Below are 25,801 nucleotides of genomic sequence, written 5' to 3'. Positions count from 1 at the left end.
TAAAAAAAAAAAAAAAACTTCCTCTAAAAAAAATAAATAAAATAAACAATCTGGATTTCTAAACAAAAGATAATATAAATTGAAAATATAAATTGAAAATATAAATTGAAATGATTTTGGGGGCACCTGGGTGGCTCAGTCAGTTAAGCGTCTGCCTTCTTCGGCTCAGGTCATGATCCCAGGGTTCTGGGATCAAGTCCCGCATTGGGCTCCCTGCTCAGCAGGGAGTCTGCTTCTCCCTCTGCCCCTCCCCCTGCTCGTGCTCACCCGTGTGCTCTCTCCCTCTCGCAAAAATAAATAAAATCTTAAAAAAGAAAAAACATCAAAAAAAAAAAAAAGACTAGGACTTTAAATCAACCTTGTTTCTTTATCAAATTTAAGTAACAACAATATTATTTAAAAAATTAAAGCTGGGTCATCATATAATTGGAACATCACATATAAGAGTGAAGGTAAGCTGAAGGTGCTATATTTAGAAAACCTCATTAAGGAAGTAAATATGATAGTTACATGCAATAACCAATGAGTAAAAAGATTTCCGTGAGACTGCTCTTAACTCTTAAATATAAGATGGAAATTGCACAAGCAGTCTGGAATTTGGGGAAGTTCTAATAGGTTGGAAGTCATGGTAAAGATCAGCACAAACTTTGTAAACAGATACTCCATCCGCTAGGATGTATAATATGAGGTAAGGAAAGGAACTGCTGATGGAAACTGATAGATCACATTATTAACACTGCCTATCCCAACTATAATATTAAAACAATTTACATCTTCACTTATAAGTAGTTATGGATAAAGAAAAGCCACCAGATATATAATCAATACATCAAAGGACTGACCAACCCATAAGAAAAACTATGCAACAAATTAGAAAGATACTCCAATTCCTAACTTCTGCCCATTTCAGACGTCATAGGAGGCCTTAGTTCCTAGCACTGTATCCCTGTGAATTCACATTTTCCCTATAATTAAATCCCTTTTACTTGAGAGACCATAGGTGGATCTCTTCCTTACAACACACTGACTAAATTAACTCAGGCTGAAGGAATCAAAACTGAAAATCAACTATTAAGAGAAACAATAAAGAGAATACTACATTTCAAAATCTATAAATAAAGCCAAAGCTAGGGAAAACATCTCCCTAAATGCTTCTATTATTATACAAAATTTACAATTTAGTAGTTCAAAAAACAAAAAAGTAACACACACCCTCAAAAGAGTAAAGAATTAAAGGATAAAAAACAAACCAACCATGAATTATTGTATATTTGAAAGTTGCCAAGAGAGATCTTAAAAGTTATCATCACAAGAAAAATATTTTTGGTAACCCTAAGGTGATGATTTATTGTGGTAATCACTTTGCAATGCATACAAATACTGTACACCTGAAACTATATACTGTCAGACATCAATAATACCTCGATTAAGAAAATAATAAAAAATCTTACCTGAAACTTGAAAAAAAAATTATTGGGGGGAATGAGTGGAGACAGGAAAAAAAGATTAAGAGCTGTTCATTGCTGAAGCTAGATACAGGGTACAAGGGAGAATTCTCTACCTTGTAAGAATGTTTCCACAGTAAAAAGTTTGCTTGAATGGGGGAAACTAGTTGTGGGTTATATAGCAACTCTCTATACTATCTTCCCAACTGTTCCATAAATCTAAAAGTATTCTAGATTTAATCAAGCAAAAATTGTCTGAGGCAGGGAAAAATAGATTGTGGTATAAATACCATTTCTGACAAAAGGAACGGAGGTTCCTTGAGTAAATAGCTAATTGCAAGTCTGGGGTAGAAAATCCACAAGATGAGCCTAGAACATTTCATCATACCAGAAAGCAAAGAAGTTATCAAAGACTACTGGAATCTTGTCAGAAGGACACAGAAAACAATTCAGTAGCCCAAGACAAGACATTCTAACCATCAAAGAGAACAATAACTGCTTCAATTCAAACACATCAAATATATTAAAAATCATTTGTTCATAACAATACTTTAAAAAAAAACCTCACTGATTTCTGTTACAGGATGTTGAGAAACCAACTCGTTATTCTGAAAATTGTTAAAGTAAGAAAAGCAATACAAAAAGATTTATTGGCTCAAAAAAAGCCATATGATTAACCCGCATAAATGCCAAAAGGGCATTTGAATAAATCCTACCCATTACTGATAAAACCTCTCAATAAAAAGGAATAGAATGAAACTCTGTTAACATGAGAAAGGGTAGCTATCAGAAATCAAGAACAAATATCATCCTTAAAGATTAAACACTAGAAATAAAGACTTATAAAAGATGTTTTCTCATCTAAGATTATTCTGAAGTGTCTAGACAATACAGATTTTAAGAAAAGCAATATTTATAATTTACAAATGACAGAATTTTCTACACTGAAAATATTTAAAAATCCACTGAAAAATAAGACCTAATAATAAGTTAAGAAAATTCACTGACTTATCTATACATCAAACAGATTTTCGAGTGACTGATCAGGAAAAACAGTATTTAAAAAAAAAAATAAGTCTAATAACAAAATCTAAAATGCAAAGGCATAAATTTAAAAATTTTCCTATAGCTACATAAAACAAGACACAAAAAAACCCTTGAATAAGTTAAGAAATGTATCCTGTTACTAGATAAAAACAGTAAATACTGAAAAGATGTCAATGCCCCTAAATTCTATAAATATAATAAAATTCCAATGAATGACTGAGTTGAGGAGCTTGACAGATTAAAATTTACCATAAAAAATAAAATCTATAGTATGGCAGGTGGTGATGAATACAAAGGACAAAAATAATGGGAGAAAAGGAAACAGAATGAAAAGGTAAAGGATTTGCATTTTTAAAGAGAGAAGGTCTTCCTCAGGAGGTAACTATAAGTAACTGAAGGATTAAGAAGACACCCAAAGAATATCTGAGGAAAAGCATTCCAAGACCTCGGATGCAGCAGATGCAAAAGCCATGAGTAAGAAAGCGTGTCTAACACAGGAGAAGGGAAAGTAAAAAGCCCATCAATGCTGAACCAGAAGAATCTAAGGGAATTTAACATAGCAGAACGATGACCAAAGAAAATGACAAGCCCCGGGGAGGAAAGTGATTAGCTTAAACATTTATTGTATAAAATTATAATATCAAATTTGTAAGGCTAAGAAATGACAGAACAAAACTGTGCGGCAATGGCATGCATGTAAGTTGGCAGAGTGGGAAGCAGTTTAAAGTATCCTGTAAGAAAGGAAAAGATAGTTTTAAACTTACAGACATGTATTAAAATTTCAAGAGAAAATTCAAGAAAACTCCAAGAGTATGTGAGAAAACAAAACAATGTAATTTCACACATGTAAATGGCAGAAAACATGAGAAAGAGGGCAGGAAAAAAAATCAGCCCAAAAGGTGGCAAGAAAACAGATGGAGAGACAAAGCACAGAAAAAGTAGGATAGCACAAGATGAAGGAGTAAGGATAAATGCAAATATACTAATAATCCCAACAAATAAAAATGAAATAAACTTTCCAACTAAAACAGCAAAATTAGTGAATATCACCACAGAAACCCACAAACATCAAAAAAAATACAGGAATACTAAGAACAACTATACACATGAATTTGGCAATTTATATGAAAAGGGCCAATTCCTTGAAAAATACAAATTAGGAAACTCACACAATATGAAAGAGATCACTTGAATACCCCTCCAACTACTCAGGAAATTTAATTCATAATTTTAAAATTCCCAAAAATTGGGGCACCTGGGTGGCTCAGTTAAGCATCCAACTCTTGATTCTGGCTCAGGTCATGATCTCAGGGTCGTGAGATCAGGCCCCACATGAGGCTCCACACTCAGCATGGAGTCTGCTTGAGATTCTCTCTCCCCTCTATCCCTCCCCCTGCTACCCAGACTAATAAATAAATAAAATCTTCAAAAAAATTAACTAAAAAATAAAACTCCCAAAAAATAAATGATCAGGCCTAAATGGTTTTACTGGAGAGTTCTACCCAAACATTTAAAGAATTAACACCAATCTGATCTAATTTCTTTTATCTAATTTCTTCCAGAAAATAGAAGATGAGAGAATACTTCCAAATTCATTTTATAAAGCTAACATTACCCTGATGGCAAAACTAAACAAAAACAGTATGAAAAATAAGACTACAAACCATTACAAATATAGATGCTAAAACACTTAACAAAATGTTAGCAAACAGAATTTAGTAATATATTAAAAAGAATTATATACCACGACCAGTGAGGTTTATTCCAGGACTACAAGGCTGGTTCAATGTTTGAAATCAATATAGTATACCCCCCTCTTTTTTGTGGTAGTATACCCTTATTAATAGCTAAAAAAAGAAAACCACATGATCATAACAGTCAATGCAGAAAAAGCATTTGACAAACTCAACACCCAGTCACGATAAAAATTCTCAGAAGAACAGGAACAGAGAACTTCCTCAACTTGATAGAAATCACCTACAAAAAAATCTATAGCTCACATTTCACTTAAAAGACTGAATGCATTAGCTAAGATTGGGAACAAGACAAGTATGTCAATTCTCACCATATTAATCAGAACAGTGCTGTAAGTTCTGGATAAGGGAAAAGACAAGAGGAAATAAAAGGCATACAGGTTGGAAAGAAAAAAAAAATTTTTAATTGCCTGTATTTGCAGATCCCAAACTATCTATAAAACGACTCTTAGAACCAATGAGTTCAGCAAGGTTGCAGGAGACAAGAGCAACACACAAATACCAACCACATCCCTATATACTAACAAAGAACATACGGAAACAAGTTAAAAACATAGTACTATTTATAATCACTCCAAAAAAATGAAAATACATGTTTACGAATATAACAAAACACATACATGACTTGTATACTGAAAACTATAAAAAGTTAATAAAAGAAGTTTAAGAAAATTTAAATGAATGGATTCTCCAATGGCTTTTAACACTCAACAAAGAAACTACATCGATTTTCCCTAAACAGACACAGATTTAACATAATTTCAACCCAAATCCCACTAAGATGTTTTTATATTTAAAATTATTCTAAAATTTATATGGAAAGGCAAAGGAACTAGAAGAGCGAAAACAATTCGGAAAAAACAGTAATTAGTCCATTCCATTTCACAACTTGGCTCTGTAATCAAGACTATGTGGTATTAGCAAAGGTAACACACAGGTCTATGGAACAGAACAGAGAACCCAGAAACAGACCTACACAATATGCCAAAATAGTTTTTGACAAAGGTGCAAAAGTAACTCAATGGAGGAAAGACTGCTGAAGCAAATTATACATCCAACTATGTCTTACATTTTATACAAAAATTAACTCCAAATGGATCACAAACTTAAATGTTAGAATAAAACTATAAAACTTTCAGGAAAAAACAGAGAAGAAAATCTTCAGAAACTAAGGCGAGGCAAAGAGTTTACTTAGACTTGACATTCAAAGCAAAAGCCACAAAAGAAAAAAATAAACACTAGACTTGACCAAAACTAAAAACTTGTGCTCTGCGAGACCCTGTTAAAAATACGAAAAAACAATCACAGGCTTGGCGACAGTATTTGCAAACCACCTATCCAACAAAGGATGAGTATCTAGAATATATCTAGAACTCTCAAACCCCAACAGAAAAAAAAATCCAATTTAAAAAAGGACAAAAGGCAAGAAGAGACATTTCATCAATAAGGATATAGAGATAAAAAATAAGCACATGAAAATATGTTATCATTAGCCACTACGGGAGTGCAAATTAAAACCTCACTGAGGTATCACCAGATACATACCAGAATGACTAAAATGAAAAACAGTGATAACACCAAATGCTGGCGAGGATGCAGAGAAACTGGATCACTCCATACATTGCTGGTAGGGATGTAAAATGGTACAGCCACTCTGGAAAACAGTTTGGCAGGTTCTTAAAAAAAAACTATATATACAATAACCATACAACCCAGGAATTGCACTCCTGGGTACTTTTATCCCAGAGAAATGAAAATTTATGTTCACAAAAAAACCTATGCAGAAATCTTAAAGCACTTTTATTCGTAACAGCCCAAAACTCTCAAACAACATGGATGTCTTTCAACAGGTAAATGGTTAAACAAATCCAAACCATGAAATACAACTCAGCAACAAAAAGGGATGAGCTATCAACACATAAAACAACATAAATGAATCTCCAGAGAACGATGTTGAGTGAAAAAAGCCAAGCCCAAAAGGTAACATACTGTATGATTCCACTTATATAACATTCTTGTAAAAGATAAAACCATACAAAGGAAAAACAGATGGCTGGGTCCGAGTTATTAAGGGGATGGGAAGGAAGTGGGTGTGGCATTAAAAATGACAATAAGAGGGATCCTTATAGTGATGGAAATGGTCTATTATCTTGATTGTGTCAATATCCTTGTAGTATTGTTGTGATACTGTTCTATAGTTTTGCAAGGTATTACCACTGTGAGAAACTTGGTAGAGAGTACATGAAATGTCTGTACTACTTCTCACAACTGTGAGTAAATTGACAATTTTCTTAATAAAAAGCTTAATTTAAAATTACAAAGACCAAGATTACTAGAGCAGATTAATATTTTTAATCCAGTAGCATGATATTCACAAGAGAGAAAACTAAAAGAAGACAAAAATGTAGGGGGAAGGAGAATTTTAAAAATCGGGCAAAACTAGTTGACCAAAAGAAAACAGTACAGGTATAATATGAAACAGTAGTGTATAACACAAAGAGCATTCAAAGACATAAAGAGTCAATACAGAGATTAAAAGCTCCAATTCAACAGGAAAATAAAAGCTTAAACTTTCATGTACTAGCAACAATTTAAAATGTATTTTAAAAATTAGTAAAACTACAAAAAAACCTGGGGAAAAAATATTCTTCTAAAAGATTAACATACTTCTGCTCTCTAAAAACATATGGAAGATTTGAACAGAATTAACAAGCCTAACTACTAGACATATATAAAACTGTGTGCTTATAATTGGAAAATATATTTTCTCTTCCGAGTACAAACAAAAATAAAAACTGACCAGTCTTAACAGATTTCAAAACCTCACTATCATATGTATCATGCTTCCAAATTACAACACATTTACAAATCAATAACTAAAGAAACTCCCATATGTTTAGAAATAAAAATTTTTAAATAACTCAAATTCACAGTGAAAAACAGAAAAATACGAGTGAAAAATAATGAAAACACTGCACATCAAAACTTGTGTGATGCAGGGAAAACAATGGAGACCTATGTTAAAATGCTGAAAATTAAAAAGCAAGGCATCCAACTTAAGAAATTAGAGAAAAAATAAAAATAAACCCTCAAAAAAGTATAAAGTAAATAAAGAGCAGAATTAATGAAATGGGGGAAGGGATACATTGAAAAGCATAAAAAAAAATCAAAATTTGATCTTTGGAAAGTCTTTAAAAAATTGGTAAATTTTTAGTGTTTTTAATACTGATCAAGAGAAAAAGGCATTAAAAGAAGAAAGATAAAAGGGATATTAACTACAGGTACTACAAAATTAGAGATTAACAACTTAATACCATAAATTCAAGAACATGAATGAAATAAACAACTTCTTATAAATGTATAACCTACCAAAACTGGCTTAAAAATTGAAATATGAACAATCCTATAAGCAAACCAATTGAATCAGTGGTTAAGCAGTGTCCCACAAAGAAAACACCAGTAACAATTTTATTGGGGAATTCTACCAAACACATAAAAGATCATTCTAATCTTACATAAATTCTTCCAGAAAAAGAGTATATTTTTTATAGGTCAATATTACTAATTATTAGAAGCAAAAATCTTAAATTAACTATCTTCAGTTTGAGTCCAATAATGAAAAAAGAGACAAACCAGGATTGACTTTATGCTTTATGCTTGAAACACACGAATTTCACCCTGTTAACAGGTACAAAAGAAAAACATCATCTTCTCAAAAAATGCAGAGAAGGCTTTTGATAAAATTCAACATCCATTCATGACTTTTAATTAGCAAACTAGTAACAGAAAGGAACATCCTTAACCTGAAAAGATTATCTACAATAAACCTACAGCAAGCATCATACTTAACTGTGAAACTTTGAAAGCATTCCCTTTAAAATCAGGAACAAGATCAGGATGCCCCCATCACCGCTTCTATTCAACATTGTACTGGAGATCCTAGCCAGCACATTAAGACAAGAAAAAGAAAGAAAAAAAAGCATAAGAATTGGAAAGGAGGAAACAGAGAGGTCATTATTCACAGATAGGTCTGTCTACACAAAAAATCCAAAAGAATTCTATAGATAACTTATCACAATTAGGAGTAGAGCAAGGTTATTACACAAAGTCAAAACTGTACTTCTATACACCAGCAAGATAGAAAGTATAATTATGAAAAGATACCATTTATCATTCGATACAAAAACAAAGTACCTAAAAATACATCTAACAATATTTGCAATAGCTTAGTTGAAGAAAATTATAAAACTTTATGAAAGACATCGTAAAAGACCTAAATAAATGGAGATTACAATGTTCATGGTTAAGAAAACTTAGTTCTCTCCAAACTGATTTACAGATTCAATGCATTTCCCATCAAAATCCCAACAGATCATGCATGTTTGTGTGTGTCTATTATAACTTAGAAAAATGATTTTTAAATTATGCAAAGGATCAAACAGCCAAGAAGTACCCTGAAGAACTACAAGGCAGAAGGAGTTGGCCTACTTCTTGTCCCTCAATGATTGAGTCGACTGTTTGAGACCAACCTTCCCTATGAAAAGTTAAAAACTGAAGGTAATATGAAAAACAACCATTTGAAGACATGAAGCACTATAAAGTCAGCAAGGACCTGAGAGGCCAATGCTGTGGAAAGAAGGGAAGTGTAGAAAATGGAGTCCAACACTTCCATGGAGTCCAACTCCCTGGAAATATCTGCCAATGGGAAAAGGGCAGTGGATAGGTTGAGAAGTAAAGATCTTTGAATAGACTTACAGGGCTGGGGAAACGAGAAGATTATTTGCAAAATATAACCTGGAAGACCTGTTATCTGGGATATGTAATGAACTCCTACAAATCAGTATGAAAAAGATAGATGGCAAAAAAATTGGCAAAGCCATGTCACAAAAGATATCCAAATGGCCAATAAACATATTAAAAGGGGCTTAACATCCTTACTCATTAGGAGAATACAAATTAAAACCATTAAACATTCACTAAAATGTTTAAGATTAAAAGAGTGGACAAGAAAGAACATGAAGCAACTGGAACTCTTATTATTTTGCTAGTGGAAGAGAATGAACAAATTACAACTACATACCAATGAATCTTGCAAACAAAATTGAGGGAAAAAGTCAGACACAAAAAATATATACATTATACAGCTCCATTTATTTAAGTTTCAAAAAATAGACAAAACTAATCTAAGACTACTGTCAAGCCAATACTATCTTTGAGGAGACAGAGATTAGTCACTGGGAGGTAACTCAAGGGGAGTCTCTAGAGTCCTGGTAATGTTCTATTTTCTTCATCTGCATTTGGTTACACTGAAAAAATTTACCCAGATGTATTCTCATGATCCATGTATTTCCTACATGAATACCCTATTATCAATAGAAGTTTGTTTTTCTGAAAGTTGTTAGAGTTGGAGTACCTAAGACAATGTGATGGTGCTGTTAACCCAGATTAAAAGATTAGAATCCAGAAAGCACAGACAGATCAAATTGTAGAACTATGACAAATTAGCAAGAAAAAGTTTTTTTAAACCTAGTACAAACATGGACAAGAGAACAGAATCTCAGAAGGGTTAAGAAAATGTTAGTAAGCATAATAAAAGATGCTCACCTCCATTACATATTCAAAGGGAAAATTTAAAAACCAACAAGTGAAATTTTTACTCATTGGCAAAAACTTTCAACTTGATAAAAGTGTCAGCAAGAAAGCTAAGTAATGAAAACTTCTACATTGTTGGAGAAATCCTCTCAACAATACAATCCTCTTTGGAAAATAATGTGGCATCATCCAGTACTGTTGAAGACGCACATATCCTTAAATCCCAGCAATTCTACTCCTAGAATTTCCACAATGAAACATACAAGTATTTACACTAAATGAAATCAGCAAAAATCACAAATAGTGTCAAATTAGTGCAGATTAAGTTTATAGAATTTTTCTTTTTTCGCATTTTCAGAACATTTTGTGTTTCAGAAATTTGAATAAGGAATTTGGGGACCTGTAATAGGAAAAAAATGGAAACTACACAAATTTCCAACAAAAGAATGGATAAACTGGTATTCACACAATGGAAAATAAAAAATGATAATTAACAACAACAACAAAAAATCCAAATACAGGATCATTCCATTTGTATAACATTTTTAAATATATGAAAACTTATACATAAATAAAAATATAATTTTATATTTCTACATTCTGTGGATAAAATCAGGAAAGGGCACCCTGCTGACCTAATGAAATGAACAATTTCTTAACTTACATGATGGCTACATACATGTTTATTTACCTATACCTTACCTGTTATAATCTTCTGTACTTATTAAATAACTTAAATATTAAAAACAAATTTGCGTTATCTGGGATATGTAATGAACTCCTACAAATCAGTATGAAAAAGATAGATGGCCCAATATAAAAATGGGCAAAAAAATTACCAAAGCCAAATACACAAACTACGATTATAATAAGAGAATTGTGCCAAGAGATCTTTTTAAAGGAATTTACTTCCTCGGAGAATTCAAGGTTATTTTTCCCCATAAACTGAGAAGTTGCTATTGAAAGAATAAAGCTTCTATAAACTAAAAATATAATCACTGAACTAAATCCTATAAAAGAGTTTATTAAAGACAAAATCAAGGAAATCCTCAGATATATACAAATATATGTCAATCTAGAAGTCCAACTTTCACCCCTCAAGTCTCAAAGAAAACAGAAAGGAGGGAAAGAAATTATCAAAGAAATAAAAGATATTCCCCACACCTGAAGAATTTTAGAACTAAAAAGTTACCCCCCTAAGAATGAAAAAAAGGCTTACAACTAGACACATTTCACAAAATACCAAAGATAAAAAGACCACCACAAAGATTTTAAACAAGGTGACTATAAAAGGATAACCATCACATTTGTAATGGAACTCTATTAGCAACACTAGGTGTTTTAAGTTCCTAGGGCAAAGCTTTCAAAATTCAGTAGGAAAAACTGATTACCAATTTATAATTCTGTATCTAAACTTCCAATCAGGAACAAAGGTAAGTCATTTTCAGACACTGAAGAAATTAGACTGTTTATCACCACATGTCCATGCTAAAACAACTACTCAAGATTATATTCCAGTAATACCAAAAAAGTAATTTAAAAAAGACATGGGAGTCAAGCAAAAGACCTAATCCAGGAGTGCAATGTAATCCCAGGATGACAGCTGCACAGCAGATCTAGAAAGCAAGCTGCCCAAATTAGAATAGGAAGGTTAAGAGCTCCAGAAAACCTATCTTCAAGAAAACTTAAATGGTTACATATGAGAACACATAATATTAAATTTAAAAAATAATTTCCATGAGTTCTCCTCACTCAAGCAGGAAACTTTATTATATTTCTCCTTTAAAGAGTACAGGTTTAGTAACAGAAGTTCCTCTATAGCTCCAAATGATCTGGTTTCACAGTGACTAATATTTCTATCAGGATATATACTACAAAGGGCGGTCCAATACTCAATTTCTAGAATCTTCCTATAGAAGCACAGAAAAGTTTAAAAGTGTTAGAAACCATAATATAAATGCTAAAATCTTGACAGCACAATAGAAAATGAAGGCTGGAAGAGTGGAGGTAGGAGAAACAAAGGGAAATGGATGGGTGCTGAATCCTCTCAGAGACTGGGAAATGAAGAGATACTCTCTAAAACTGATAGGTCAAGAGGCAGAAGTTTAACTATTACAAAAAGTTAATAACAACTGACAGCAGAATTAGAATTCAGAACAAAAATGAAACCGGTAGAGGAAGACATAGATGGCCCACAGACACATGAAAAGATGCTCAACATCACTCATCATCAGGAAAATGCAAATCAAAACTACAATTAGGTATCACCTCACACCTCTCAGAATGGTTAAAATCAACAACACAAGAAACAACAGGTGTTGGCAGGTATGTGGCAAAAGGGCACTTGCACTGTCAGTGGGAATGCAAACTAGTGCAGCCACTCTGGAAAACAGTATGGAGGTTCCTCAAAAAGTTAAAAATAGAACTAATCTATGATTCATCAATTGTACTAGGTTTTTACCCAAAGAATACAAAAATACTAATTCAAAAGAATATATGCACCCCAGTATTTATAGCAGCCAAATTACAGAAGCAGCTCAAGTGTCCATCAACAGATGAATGGATAAAGAAGACGTTGTTTGTATGTATGTATATACATAAACACACACACACACACACACACACACAGGAATATTACTCAGCCATAAAAAAGAATGAAATCTTGCCATTTGCAATGACAGGGTTGGAGCTAGAGAGTATATTCTAAGCAAAGTAAGAGAAAGACAAATACCATATGATTTCATTCATATGTGGAATTTAAGAAACAAAATAAACGAGCAAAGGGGAAGAAAGAGAAACTGAGGCAAATCAAGAAACAGACTTTTAACTATAGATAACAAACAGATGGTTACCAGAGGAGAGATGGATGGGGGATGGGTGAACTAGGTGATGGGGATTAAGGTGGGCACTCGTGATGAGCACTGCCTGATGTACAGAAGTGCTGAATCACAATACTGTACGCCTGAAACTAGTATTACCCTGTATCTTAACGGGAATTTAAATTAAAACTTTTTTTTTATTTTAAAGATTTTGTTTATTTGACAGAGAGAGACACAGCGAGAGAGGGAACACAAGGAGGGTGAGTGGGAGAGGGAGAAGCAGGCTTCCCGCCGAGCAGGGAGCCCGACCGATGTGGGGCTTGATCCCAGGACCCTGGGATCATGACCTGAGCCGAAGGCAGACGCTTAACGACTGAGCCACCCAGCCACCCCTACATTAAAACTTTAAAAAAATAAATAATAAAAAATAACTGGTACAAATCAAAATGCTAGGAAAAGTGGAAAACATAATAATCTAAACTTCTTATCTACTAAAGTCAAGCAAAAGACACTGTTCAGAATTGAAAGAAAAATCAAGATACAGAAAAATATGTGGTGTTTTTGAGTTTGGGAATTAGCCTAAAGAAAAAAAAAACTAAAAACCACCCAAACATGGTTAAAGGCAGTTATATCAGGAGTGGAATCTACTGGGAAAGAAAAGAAGGGCTTTTATTTTTTCTTCTGAATTTTCCTGAACCACCTCACAAGTATTGCTTTCATTTGGGAAAAACAATAAGGAATGGAAATAATAAAAATTATTATTAAAACCATTTTCCAGGGGCTCCTGGGTTGCTCAGTCAGTTAAACTTCCCACTCCTGATTTCGGCTCAGGTCATGATCTCAGGGTCCTGAGAACAGGCCCCTAATGGGGCTCCACTCTCAGCATAGGGCCTGCGTGGGATTCTCTCTCTCCTTCTGCCTCTGCCCCTCCTCCCACTCATGCTCTTGTGTGAGTGCTCTCTCTCAAACACACGTGCTCTCTCTCAAAATAAAGAAATCTTCAAAAACACTTTCCAGATTAGGGCGCCTGGGTGGCTCAGTCAGTTAAGCGTCTGACTTGATTTTGGCTCATGATCTCAGGGTCATGGGACTGAGCCTTGTGTCAGGCTCTGCACTGAGCATGGAGTGTGGAGCCTGCTTGGGATTCTCTCTCTCCCCTTCCCTCTGCCCCCCCCCACTTGTGCACACATGCGCACACTCTTTCAATAAATAAAATATTTTTTTAAAAAACATTTTCCAGGTTAAAGAAAAAGTGAAATAATTTGGCCAAGGTCATACAGTCAATAACCATGCATCCCCAAAGCTAATGTCAAAAAAAAAAAAAAAAAAAGGCAGGAAGGAAAGGAAAGAAAGAAGAAAACAACCTTCTGCAACATAATCAAGAACAGCTTTTATTGACCTATAGGAATAATCAAATGGAGAGCTCTGAATGTCTATGTTAGGTTTATATTGTTCTCTGCAAATTCACAAAAATTCTTATTTGTTTCAAACCGCTTTTCCAAAAAAGTCTGGGAAAAAAAAAGCCACATTACCAGGGGTGGGAGTTCAAAGTAAACATTCATAGAGAATAGTTTGGACTATGATACCAACTGATTCCACATATCATTTTTACTTCAACTGTGCAATTTCTTAAATTCAGGTACCTGAATAAAAAGAGACTAGCTATAAGGATAACTCAAGGGAGAATCATCCTTCAACAAATAATGTGGGGAAGTGGATATCCACATGCAAAAGAAGTTCGATCCCTACCTCACACCATAAACAAAAATTAACTCAAAATGGATCAACAACCTAAATGTAAAAACTAGAACTATAAATATAAACCCTTATATGACAACAGACATAAATCTTTATGACACTGGATTAGGCAATGACTTCTTATCAAAATCACAAGCAAGAAAGTAAAAGTTATAAATTAAACTTTGTCAAAATTAAAAAACTTTTGTGCTTCAAAGCACATTATGGAGAAAGTGAAAAGATAGCCCATAAAAAGGAGTAAACCATATATGTGATAAAGAACTTCAACTTAAAAAAAAAATTTAAAAATGGGCAAAAAGTTTGAATAGACATTTTTCCAAAGAAAACACACAAATGGCCAATAAGCACATGCAAAGATGCTCAACATCATTAGTCACCAGGGAAATACAAATCAAAACCACAACGAAATACCACTTTACACCCATGTGGGTGAGGAGATGGAGAAATTAGGATTCTTATAACTACTAGTAGGAATGTAAAATGATGTAGCAGTTTGGGGAAAGTATGGCAGTTCCTCAAACACTTAAACATAGAGTTACCATGTGTACCCAGCAATGCCACCCCTAGATAACTACCCAAAATAACTGAAAACATGTATCCACACACAACTTATACACAGATGAATGTTCATACTAGTCAAAGAGCGCAAACAACCCGAATATACATAAACTCATGAATAAACAAAATGTGGTATACTCCATACAATGGAGTATTATTTAGCCATAAAAAGGAATGAAGCACTGCTATATGCTACAACACGAACCTTGAAAAGGTTATGTTAAATGAGAGGAGCCAGACACAAAAGGTCATGTGTATGATTCTGTTTCTATGAAACGTCTAAAACAGACAAATCCACAGACAGAAAGCAGATTACTGGAAGCTGAGGGCTGGATGAAAGAAGGAGGAGTGACTGCTAATGAGTACTGGGTTTCTTTTGGGGTGATGAAAATGTTCTGGAATTAGATGGCGGATGCTTGCACAACTTTGTGAATAGACCAAAACCACTTTAAAAGGCTGAGTTTTATGGCATGTAAATTATATCTCAATAAAAAAATTATTTAAAAAAATAAAGTAGCTAGGATCCAATCCAGAAAAACAAAGGCAGGGGCGCCTGAGTGGCTCAGTCGTTAAACATCTGCCTTCAGCTCAGGTTGTGATCCCAGAGTCCTGGGATCGAGCCCTGCATCGGGCTCCCTGCTCAGCAGGAAGCCTGCTTATCCTTCTCCCACTCCCCCTGCTTGTGTTCCCTCTCTCGCTGTCTCTCTCTCTGTCAAATAAATAAATATCTTTAAAAAAAAAAAAAAAGGCAAAATGCTGAGAAAAGAGAAACATCTATATAATGGTGTATTTAGAAAAGAGTCAGCTTTACCAGAAAAGATATTCATGGAGGGAGGCCACAGACCTAAGGAGCAAACAAATGCAAAAGTATCTACTATAGCTAAGAATACGTTGGTTTACTATAAAAAATTATCTATTTAAGTTAAATATTGAGTTTTGAATGTGCTTTCATAGACATGATCTCAAGTAAAGTTGTGTCCTGAAATTTTAGTTGTGTCCAACTCATGACTTTGAATCACATGGTAGATTCAGTTGCATCTATCATATCTATTAATCTATTTCCTTGCCCAATAGTTGGGGAGTATGAAGGATGAGGAACTCTAACCTCAAATATGCCATTAACTTTCTATTCTCCCTCTACATCCTAACAGCACCTGAAGCTACCAGAATGGCAAGTTCTGCTAGGTGTAAAGAACCAAACACTCAAGCCTTCTAGGCAGAAAATCTTCTGTTATAGAATTACTTAAGACTCAGCATAAAAGACCTTCTGCATTTGGTTTGCCAGTATCTATTAAGAAAGTTATGATCACTCACTCTTTCACTAGCCCAAATATGCACTAAGACTGCACACACACTCCCATTCTCTGACGCACATGGAGATAATAAACTCAATGCACAAAAGGAAGGGGATAAGGAATAGAGGAGAGAGGGAGAGAGAACCTTTAAAGGACAAAAAAAGAATGTTACTGCAATAGATCCCCCTCCATCTCCACACTTGAGTGGTGAGAAGTAAGGAGAGTGGATTAACCAGGTTAAATAATAGCAGGAACCTTTTTAAGAACTGCCAAAAGACTGCACCAGTAGCCCACAGTATACAATTATGCAATTGGAGGAGAAAGACAAGGGTAAAAAAGCCACTCTGGGGGGTGCCTGGGTAGCTCAGTAGATTAAACGTACCACTCTTAATTTTGGCCCAGGTCATGATCTCAGGGTTGTGAGACTGAGCCCCATGTTGAGCTCTGCACTCATCAGGGAGTCTGCTTGAGATTCTCTCTCCCTCTGCTCCTCCACCCCTCCCCGCCCCTGCACCCCCCCACACCCCCACTCAAATGCAAGCTCACCCTCTAAAATAATCTTAAAAAAAAAAAAAAAAAAAAAGCCACTCTGGTTGAAGAAGAAATGAGGGACTTCAGAACCCAGACTATTCTGCCTCTGCTCTATCCCTGCGCTTAGCTCTGCTAGAGACTTTCATAAGGAGAAAGGAGGGTGGCAGTGACAGAGGTCGAAGCCATCAGATCTTATGAGCTTGTCCCAGGTTAACTCACAACTAGTTAATTTGCAAACTAGGTTAATTCAGAAACTTCTACCAACATAAATGCTATAAACAAGCAACCAGTGAATTGAATAATTTCTTCTCTAGCACCTTGAAAGCTTCGAATACATGATGTGTTATAATCATCCTTGACGGGCACCTGGGAGGCTCATTTGGTTAAGCGACTGCCTTCGGCTCAGGTCATGATCCCAGAGTCCTGGGATCGAGACCCACATTGGGCTCCCAGCTCAGCGGGGAGCCTGCTTCTCCCCTGACCCTCACCCCTCTCATGCGGTTTCTCTCTCTCAAATAAATAAATAAAATCTTAAAAAAAAAAAATCATCCTTGACTACTCAGCCCACAATTTCCATTTACAGAGAACTTGCTCCTTCCTTTCCTCCAATCCATCAATATAATCTCATGAGTCAGGTTTGTGTGCTAGGACTCTAAACTGGCCATAGATGATTAGAAAAGAAGTGGACCCTCACCTAAGCTCAGCCAGTCAGAGCCTCTCTCTCAGAAGAACTAGAAGAAAGGTGTGCTGGTATTCTATTAAAATGAAAGCAGCAAAGTGTAGGGCTGCCATATTCTGCTATGACCGGACAAGACCTCTGGTATTGGCTTACACAGCAGTCTCAAAAACTAAAATCATCTGGCGGCCTCTTAAGGTTCCACAGAAGTTGCCTCATCAAATAACACCCACCCCCACGCTAAGCTTACAAAGCAAAGGCACAGGAGTCACCAAAGCACAGTGAGGATGACCTTTCCCAGAATTCCTGACCTCCAGTACAGGAGATGGCATCACCAGCCAGAAGTGACCTGCTCCGGTTATACATGCCCCTAGGGAGTAGCCCTGAATGATAATGGATAAAGATAATGGAAATCCTCTCAGCAGCAGTATGGACAGCCATATATGTGACATCCAGGTCGGCTATTTCCTCTACTGCCAAGTTAGCCAACAAACTAATGCTGGCCATTTCTCCTTGTCCTTTAATTTACTTGATGATCTCTCTGACCCTCACAGTATATATTCTGAAGCAGAGACCATTTAGAATGCCCTACATGTTTCTTCCTCTTTTCCTCCTTTCTAATTAGATTTTCAGTCAGCTGTCCTGTTTCCCCTCCAGTATTATATGTCACATAAGAAGGGCACGGGCTATTTATCATCGTTTAGTTCACAGATTGCAGGCTGATGGCTAGCAGCACCACGTGGACCTGAAGGAAACTACACAGAGCAGGATAGCTCAGACTCTGAAAAGCATGGACTCTAAAGCTGGACATGTGAGGTTAAAAATCCCAGGTCTTCCAGCTCAAACTGTGTCCGGTTACTCAAGCTGTCTCAATTTCTTCTGACAATTTCTCCTAACAATTCTATTACAATTGTTGTGAGAATCAAACAGGTATGTGAAGTGCCTAGACCAGAGCCAGATATGTAATAACCACTTATATTATAATGGATCTCTATCATCATCATCATCACTGTTTGAAATGGGGGCAGGGCACGGAGACTGTTCATCTTTAAATGTAGAAGATGCTGCTGAGCAACTAAGGTGAAGACTGAGGTGGATAATTCTTCCAGCATCTACCTGCACACCCTTCCTCTCCTCTGAAAACTCTTCCCAGTCATTCTCTGTTGGGCACCTTATGTGAACTATGCGGGAGGGGCCATCTTCCATCAAGTGTAGGGAGAAGCAAAGACAGCTGATTTACAGAAAGAGATAATGAAGCTGACCCACAAAACAAATTGTAGAGGGCAAGGTGAAGGAGGAGGAAGAAGAGGGAAAGGGGGAAAGGGGGTGGGGAGAGAGAAAGGGGGGGAGTGGAAAAGGGGTTGGGGACAGGTAGACCCAAAGAGAAAAAAGCATCTTTGGTTTCCAACCACTTTGCAGTTCCTAGTTCCACTCGAACTTCAGCACTGACTGCCCTGTCTGCCCTATATTGGTAAATAAATCCTCCCTTTTTATTAAGCTTTGACCAACAACATTTATAAAAGTCTAATGCAAGTCTTGGAAAAATTTTCATCAACAAAAAACCTTAAAAGAGGATAAACTGTATACAGACGTTACTATGCAAAAATTAAGAGGATACTGTAGGTAAAAAAAATTTTTAACTTCAACCTTCAGTCTCCTCAACCAATCCCTAAACCTAATGCATTCATTTTTACAGCTGAGGCTCAGGCCTGGTTGTTTCAAAGCTCCACAGGTGTTAAAAACTCTACGCTCAGAGATATTAAAACTCCTACACTTACCAATATGAATACCCTTTACGTACTATCATGGTTCTCTGTATAAACTAATATAAGGCATAAAATGCACCAATGTACTATTGTTTTTGAAACAACAGAAGAGAAAATGGCAGGTATTATGCAAACTGTAACACACTCTCCCTTTAGATCGGAATCACCAGTACGTTCTTCTGCTTATGTCCACCTTACCAGCCAGGTGAGCAGCCAACATCCTTCCCGACTCCATCCCTCGCGGGGAAAAAGCAATAAACACACAAAACTGAATCTTTTACCGGTTCCTCTTCGTTCTTATTCCAAAAAGTAACCTTAACATCATACCTCTGTTATGCAAAAGGAATGCCGTTAATTTCAAGTTCACATTCATCTACACTTTGACTTTTTTTTTTTTTAAATCAGGGTTTCCGTCCCTAGGTATTCCATTTCTGTCGCCAGTAATTCAGCGATCCATAAAAAATAAAGGCTGCTCGTTTACCACAGGTTAGTTTCAGTTGAGGACTCCGAAGGTTATCAGCCCAGGGAAAAATATCTTTTCCGTTCCACCCCCAGCACACCCATTTTCAAACCTCTACAGTACAAAGATATCAACAATAAAGTTTTGACCTTGCTCTAAGGCTAGAAAGAGAAATGTTTTCCCTCAAGAGCAAAACGAGTTTACAAACCTCATGACAACACGGCCTTTGCGAGTGTCTTACCATGGCACTAAGAAAATATCAAGGTTTAAGGTCGATTATTAAAGGCAGTGCTCCCAAAAGACCACGCTTCTCTCCAAGAGGAAGCACTGGTAGGAGGAAGGGGCCTTTCTCGTGACAGATCTTACTAAACGGTAGCATCAGCCCTAAGAAGAGGATTCCTAAATGCAACTTCACGTTTCACAAAATAGTCTCCCACCAAGTGAGTAACGTGTAGACTTCTGAATCGCCACACACACGTACATCCCATGAAGGTGGAAAAGCAAATCCCGCTTCCCACCTCAGCCCTTACACGAGAAAGTCGGGTCCCCATGAGCCCCTCCTGACGGCGGCCCCCGCCCCACGCCAGGTGTGCGAACCCCCGGCGGGACCCACCGGCAGCTCGCCGGCGCCCCGGGCCTGCGGCCCCCGCGCGGCCCAGGCGTCCTCCGCCGCCTGGCTCCCCTCCCCCGCCCGCGCCCGCCCAGGCGGGCGCCCGCTAGCACTCGAGCCGGGGCTCGCGGCTCCGCCAACCGGTCCCCGCGAAACAAGAAGGTGGCAGCCGGCGACGCTGCGGCTTCCCCGCCTCCCCTCCCCTCCCCCGCGGCCTCCACTCTCCACTCCCGCGCCCCCGCTTACCCTCAACTCCTCGAAATCCGCCATTTTACACCACCCGCGGGCGCCGCCGCCGATGCCGCCACAGCACCCCCTCCCGCTGCCGCCAACGACGCCGCCGCCACCACGGCCGCCGCCGCCGCCTCCAGCACCATCCTGCACTGGGCGCCTCTGAAGACGCCGCGGCCGCCGCCGCCGCTGCCGCTGCCGCCGCCGCCGCCGCCGCCGGACCTGTCACGTGACCGGCGCGGAAGCCCCGCCCCCGGCGCGCGCGGGCTCCGCCCTCCGGCGCCCACCCAGCCCACCCGGCCCACCACCTTCCGCCCACGTCTTCCGCCCCGGCTCGCCGCGCGTCAGCTCCCGCCCTCTCCCGCGGCCTGCGGGCCTCCCGCACGCCTTCAGGCGCCGAGCCTGTGGCCTTGCCCTCCGCCCCGCGTGGCGCTTCCCTCCCCTGGAAGCGCTGGCGCGACTGCAGCGTTACTGGGCGGCCTGGAGGAGGGCCTGGCCCGGGGGAGCGGCGGAGAGAAAGAAGAGGTGTCCGGGACTGCTGACAGCAACATTTCGGGAAAATTCTAACGGTGTTCTTCCACACGGTGGCTGTAGCTGGAGGAAAGCAGCCGCAAATAAAACCATCCCCCAGAGTAGTGGCGGAACAATCTAAATGTGGGTGTTGGGTAAGCTATTGTTCCGATCTAATGGTGCAGGATTGGTGAGACCTCTTTGGATTGGTAATATCCTCCAAGTACTAACCTGGCTGACTCCTTCTGACTTTGAAGGGCGACTGAATGTCATGGACTGCAGAGTTGAGAGAGTTGGGCGGTGGGACTATGGAGCCGTGAAATAAGAGAGCGAAATCAGAGCGCTCAGGAGAACCCTGGTTTTTAAAAAGTCGAGGGGTCAGGGAAATCAGATAGCTAAGAAAGTTGAAATGCCAAGGGCAGAAGAGATGGAAGGAAGCTTGATGGCACCGCTGACGTGCTGATAAAGGATGAGAGAAGATGCTGAGTCAAGCTGCTCAAAAATTCACTGGACCAAGTCCAGGGTTGAGGTTTCCTTGAAGAGATGGATGAAACCCACCCACGAAAGAACTTTAAAACAATACAATTTGCAAGGCCCTGATTAATTTGGTTCCTACCTACTGCCTCTTCGCATCCCTATTTGTTTAATGAATAAAAGAATGAATGAACAGTATCTGGAGTGGTTTCTAATGCTGGCTCGGTAACATTAACTTTGTGGTCTTAGCTTGGCTTATTCTTGATCTTAGCTTATTTTCCTTTGGCCTTGGTTTACACCTCAGTGGCGTTTAACATTGTTCAACAGGCATTAAATGAAGGCCACTGTGAACTAGGAGCTTTGAGGGAATAGAAAGATGAATGGAATATAATACAACCCTTCCGCCAAGAAGCTTACAACACATAAGAGGGACCAATATGAACCTCCCTGAGACTTGTTTGTAGTATTCATTTTAGGGTTGGGTAGGTTTGACCGCAGAATTCTAAGTGCTGCCTCAGACAACCCAATCATAACCAATGTCCTCCTTGTCACAGTGATTACATCAGAGCTGAACCTGTAAATCCAACTACTACTACAGGGCATTTCCAGGCTTTGCCAATTAGATCAAGTGTGGGCGCATTTATTCAGTGATTAGAGATGAGACTTTCTAGCTTGTGGAGTGCTATAACCATTTTGCTACAATGAGGGGCCAGCCTGAGGACCAACCCATCTCATGGGTAAGAATCACCAAAAAAATACCAAAATTAACTTTGACAGCCCTCCCCCCACCTTCTTACTTGTCAGTTTTCTTAAGCCAATGACTTTCTGTTACTGTTTCAGACCGTTTTCGATAGGTTTTCTATTAGTAGCATCTGAAATAGAATGCTACCTTGTCTGCCTACAGCAGATTACTAATTTGGCATCTTTTCTAAACTATACTCTCTAATACTCATTCAATATTTGTTTAGTGGAAAGCCTGAGTGGTAAAGAGTGGAGGAGATGTCTGTCTCTTTGACTGTCACGAACAGTTCAGCTCTGGTCTAAATTTGTATATCCTACTCATGAGAAAGAAATCTCTGCACTTACTTGAATCTAACTTCCTTATAATGTGGCATGAAATGTCCTTGGAGCAGAGCTGGGGAGGAGGGAGGTGTGATCATCTCACCACCACTTTAAGCCTCATACCAAAGTACCACTTCCAGCCACACACAGAGCTATCCTCCCAGAGGAATTCCATTGAATACAATTTTCAGGAGCTCTTTCTGCCCACAGATCCTGTGTCTGTGCCTTAATAAAACTACCTTTTTTTGCACTGAAAAAATAAAAAATAATAAATAAATACAATTTTCTCCTCATTACATTTTCTTTTTTTAAAAAGATTTTATTTTTAAGTAATCTCTATACCCAAAGTGGGGTTCAAATTTACAACACCAAGATCAAGAGTCACACGCTCCACAGACTGAGTCAACCAGGCATCCTCCTCATTACATTTTCTATGATAAAATGTGTTAGCACTTTTTATGGATTGAGATTCTAGGCAATTACCTGATTGGTCCACCCCCTTAACCTAGCTCCAATTAAAAAACATCAGTATTATAAATAAAGTGTCCTAAGATTACACTACATGAAGTCAAAAGTCTCAGGAGTGGCTTTTCCACTTATTAGCTTTGTAACTTTAGCAAAGTCGCAACCTCATTTTCTAATCTATAAAACGAACGATTATTCCTGAACTTAGAATGTTGAAGAATTAAATGAGATAAAGTATATAACTTTATGAACTTTTAAAATGATAGATGATAATCTTTTATATCTAAACAGCTGATAAACATATCAAAAAAGTATTAAGAGGCACTCATATACCCATATGATATATCCTAGTATCTTTAGAAAAGACTCAACCTAGTTGGACCGTGCATGAAATTTTGAATTCAGTTCCAAGCACCTGCCTTAATTCTTTTCCTTCCTATCTCTGAACCCAACAATTCTCTCTTTTCCACTGATTTCTTCCTCTCTCCATATAATCATTTTCAAGCTTCCTATACTTCCAAGCCACCTTTCTTCCTTTGCCAAGCATACATCTTATTTTAATCACATTTCTTCACTCCTTTATACTTTTCTGATAGTGTTTGGCCTTAACCTTTAGTGAAACTAATATCAAGGAAACTGAACAATGAATTTATCTTTTAATTTTATATCCCCAACTTTTTATTCTGAAAATTTTAAATACCAAGAAAAGTTGAAAGCATAATATGATGAAGACCTGTATATATTCCAACTAGATTCAACAATTATTGGTATTTGAACAATAATTTTTATTAAGGTATAATTTACATACAGTGAAATCCTCATATCTTAAGTAAACTCTTCAATTAGTTTTGAAAATGCTTATCAAGATACAGAACACTGCCATTACCCCAGAAAGTTCCAAGTTCCTTCTTGCCCCATCCCAGTCAAGGCTCCCACAAGAAGCAACCAATGATCTGGTTTCTAATACTATAGAGAGAACTAAAAAATGAAGGAACATTCTCTACTTATTTTTAAGTGCTATAATAACTTTGATGCCAAAACTAGACAAAAATTATTTTTCCCATCTAACTTATAAATACCTCTTACCCTAGTAATGCAAGGATGGTTTCACACAGAATATATATTAAGCAGCTTGGTAATTTGATCCAACTACCACCTGAAACAACCAAAAAATCTGGGTTTAGAAAAATAGAACCAAATGCCTAATATAAGGAATTATCCAGCCAAAACCTTAGATGGAAGTACTCCAGGCAGTTAAACCAAACATTTGTCCTGAAGGCATTTGACAATACAAAAGTAAAATCTATAAAATGAGCTATGAATTTTGCAGGATTGCTGAACAAGAGAGAAATAAATCTAAATCTAGTATCACAGAAGATGGAAAGTCTAATAAACACCCCCTATATTTAATATGAGACCCCATAGGGTAAAGATAAACCAGAAGTAAATCAGCACTTCCACAGATTGCAACCAGGTTTAATAGTAATCATAATATTTCAAGCTTTGTATACTGAATAAACAGGTCCTAGAGAGGCACGGTACAGGCACCGACAGAAACAGTTAAGTCCTCTCCAGATGGGGCGCCTGGGTGGCTCAGTTGGTTAGGCGACTGCCTTCGGCTCAGGTCATGATCCTGGAGTCCCGGGATCGAGTCCCGCATCGGGCTCCCTGCTCGGCGGGGAGTCTGCTTCTCCCTCTCCCACTCCCCCTGCTTGTGTTCCCTCTCTCGCTGTGTCTTTCTCTGTCAAATAAAATCTTAAAAAAAAAAAAATCAAAAAAAAAAAAGTCCTCTCCAGATGAAGATATCATGACCCCAAACCTCAAATTACCCTACACAGATAATTTTCCAAATAAAATGACCAGCACATAGTCAAAAATCAGAAAAAGACTGAAATCAAAGCATGCTTACAGTAAAAAATAAAAAAGTTTGAAAAAAATAATTTAGCAGAAACTCTATTCCAGAATTGAGAGGTTTAAGAACTCAATGCATAGGTTTAATAGTATATTACATACAGTTTAAGAGAAAATAACCAGAACATATGTCAGAGGCTATTTTTTAAAAAAATTTATTTATATGAAAGAGAGAGAGGGGCGCCTGGGTGGCTCAGTCGTTAAGTGTCTGCCTTCGGCTCAGGTCATGATCCCGGGGTCCTGGGATCAAGCCCCGTATCGGGCTCCCTGCTCAGTGGGGAGCCTGCTTCTCCCTCTCCCTCTGCCCACCCCCTCCTCATGTTCTCTCTCTCTCTCAAATAAATAAATAAAAATCTTTAAAAAAAAAAAAAAAAGAAAGAGAGAGAGAGAGTTGGGGCAGGGTCAGAGGGAGAGAATCCTCAAGCAGACCCCCCTCCGCCGAGCATGGAGCCCAACATGGGGCTTGATCCTACGACCCATGAGATCACAACCCGAGACAAAACCAAGAGTCAGACACTCAACCGACTGAGCCACCCAGGCGCCCCAGAAGGCTAAGTAGAATGAAACACAGAGAAAACCAACCAAACAAGGAAAAATGCATAAGAAAATATTGGAGACATAGTTTGAGGCCTAGAAGATGATGTTGAAAAGGTCCAACAAATGTTTAACTGGAATCCTCAAAGAACAAGAAAGCCAGAATGAGGCAGAAGTATTATGTGAAGAGATAAAATCTTGAGATTTTCTAGGCTGATGAAAAAAGCTAGGTGAAAAGGTAACAAAACCCTTTGCCATCCCGCATGGGAACTTGACTTCCAGGTAACTCTCTAGCTTTGTTCA

General features: G+C 37.8%; 1 protein-coding gene across 1 annotated transcript in view; it reads right to left on the bottom strand.

Annotated features, from left to right (window-relative positions):
* Window positions 1–5,841, bottom strand: part of PIAS2 (protein inhibitor of activated STAT 2) — a 68,576-nt gene extending 62,735 nt beyond the window's left edge. Inside the window, exon 1 of the mRNA XM_044921275.1 lies at window positions 5,792–5,841. The gene's annotated coding sequence lies outside the window, so the exon portion shown is untranslated. The remainder of the gene's footprint in view (window positions 1–5,791) is intronic.
* Between the last annotated feature and the right edge of the window lie 19,960 nt (window positions 5,842–25,801).

The sequence above is a fragment of the Neomonachus schauinslandi genome, chromosome 14, assembly GCF_002201575.2.
Source record: "Neomonachus schauinslandi chromosome 14, ASM220157v2, whole genome shotgun sequence".
NCBI classification, from domain to species: domain Eukaryota; kingdom Metazoa; phylum Chordata; class Mammalia; order Carnivora; family Phocidae; genus Neomonachus; species Neomonachus schauinslandi.
This window is presented reverse-complemented; position numbering and strand designations above follow the sequence as displayed.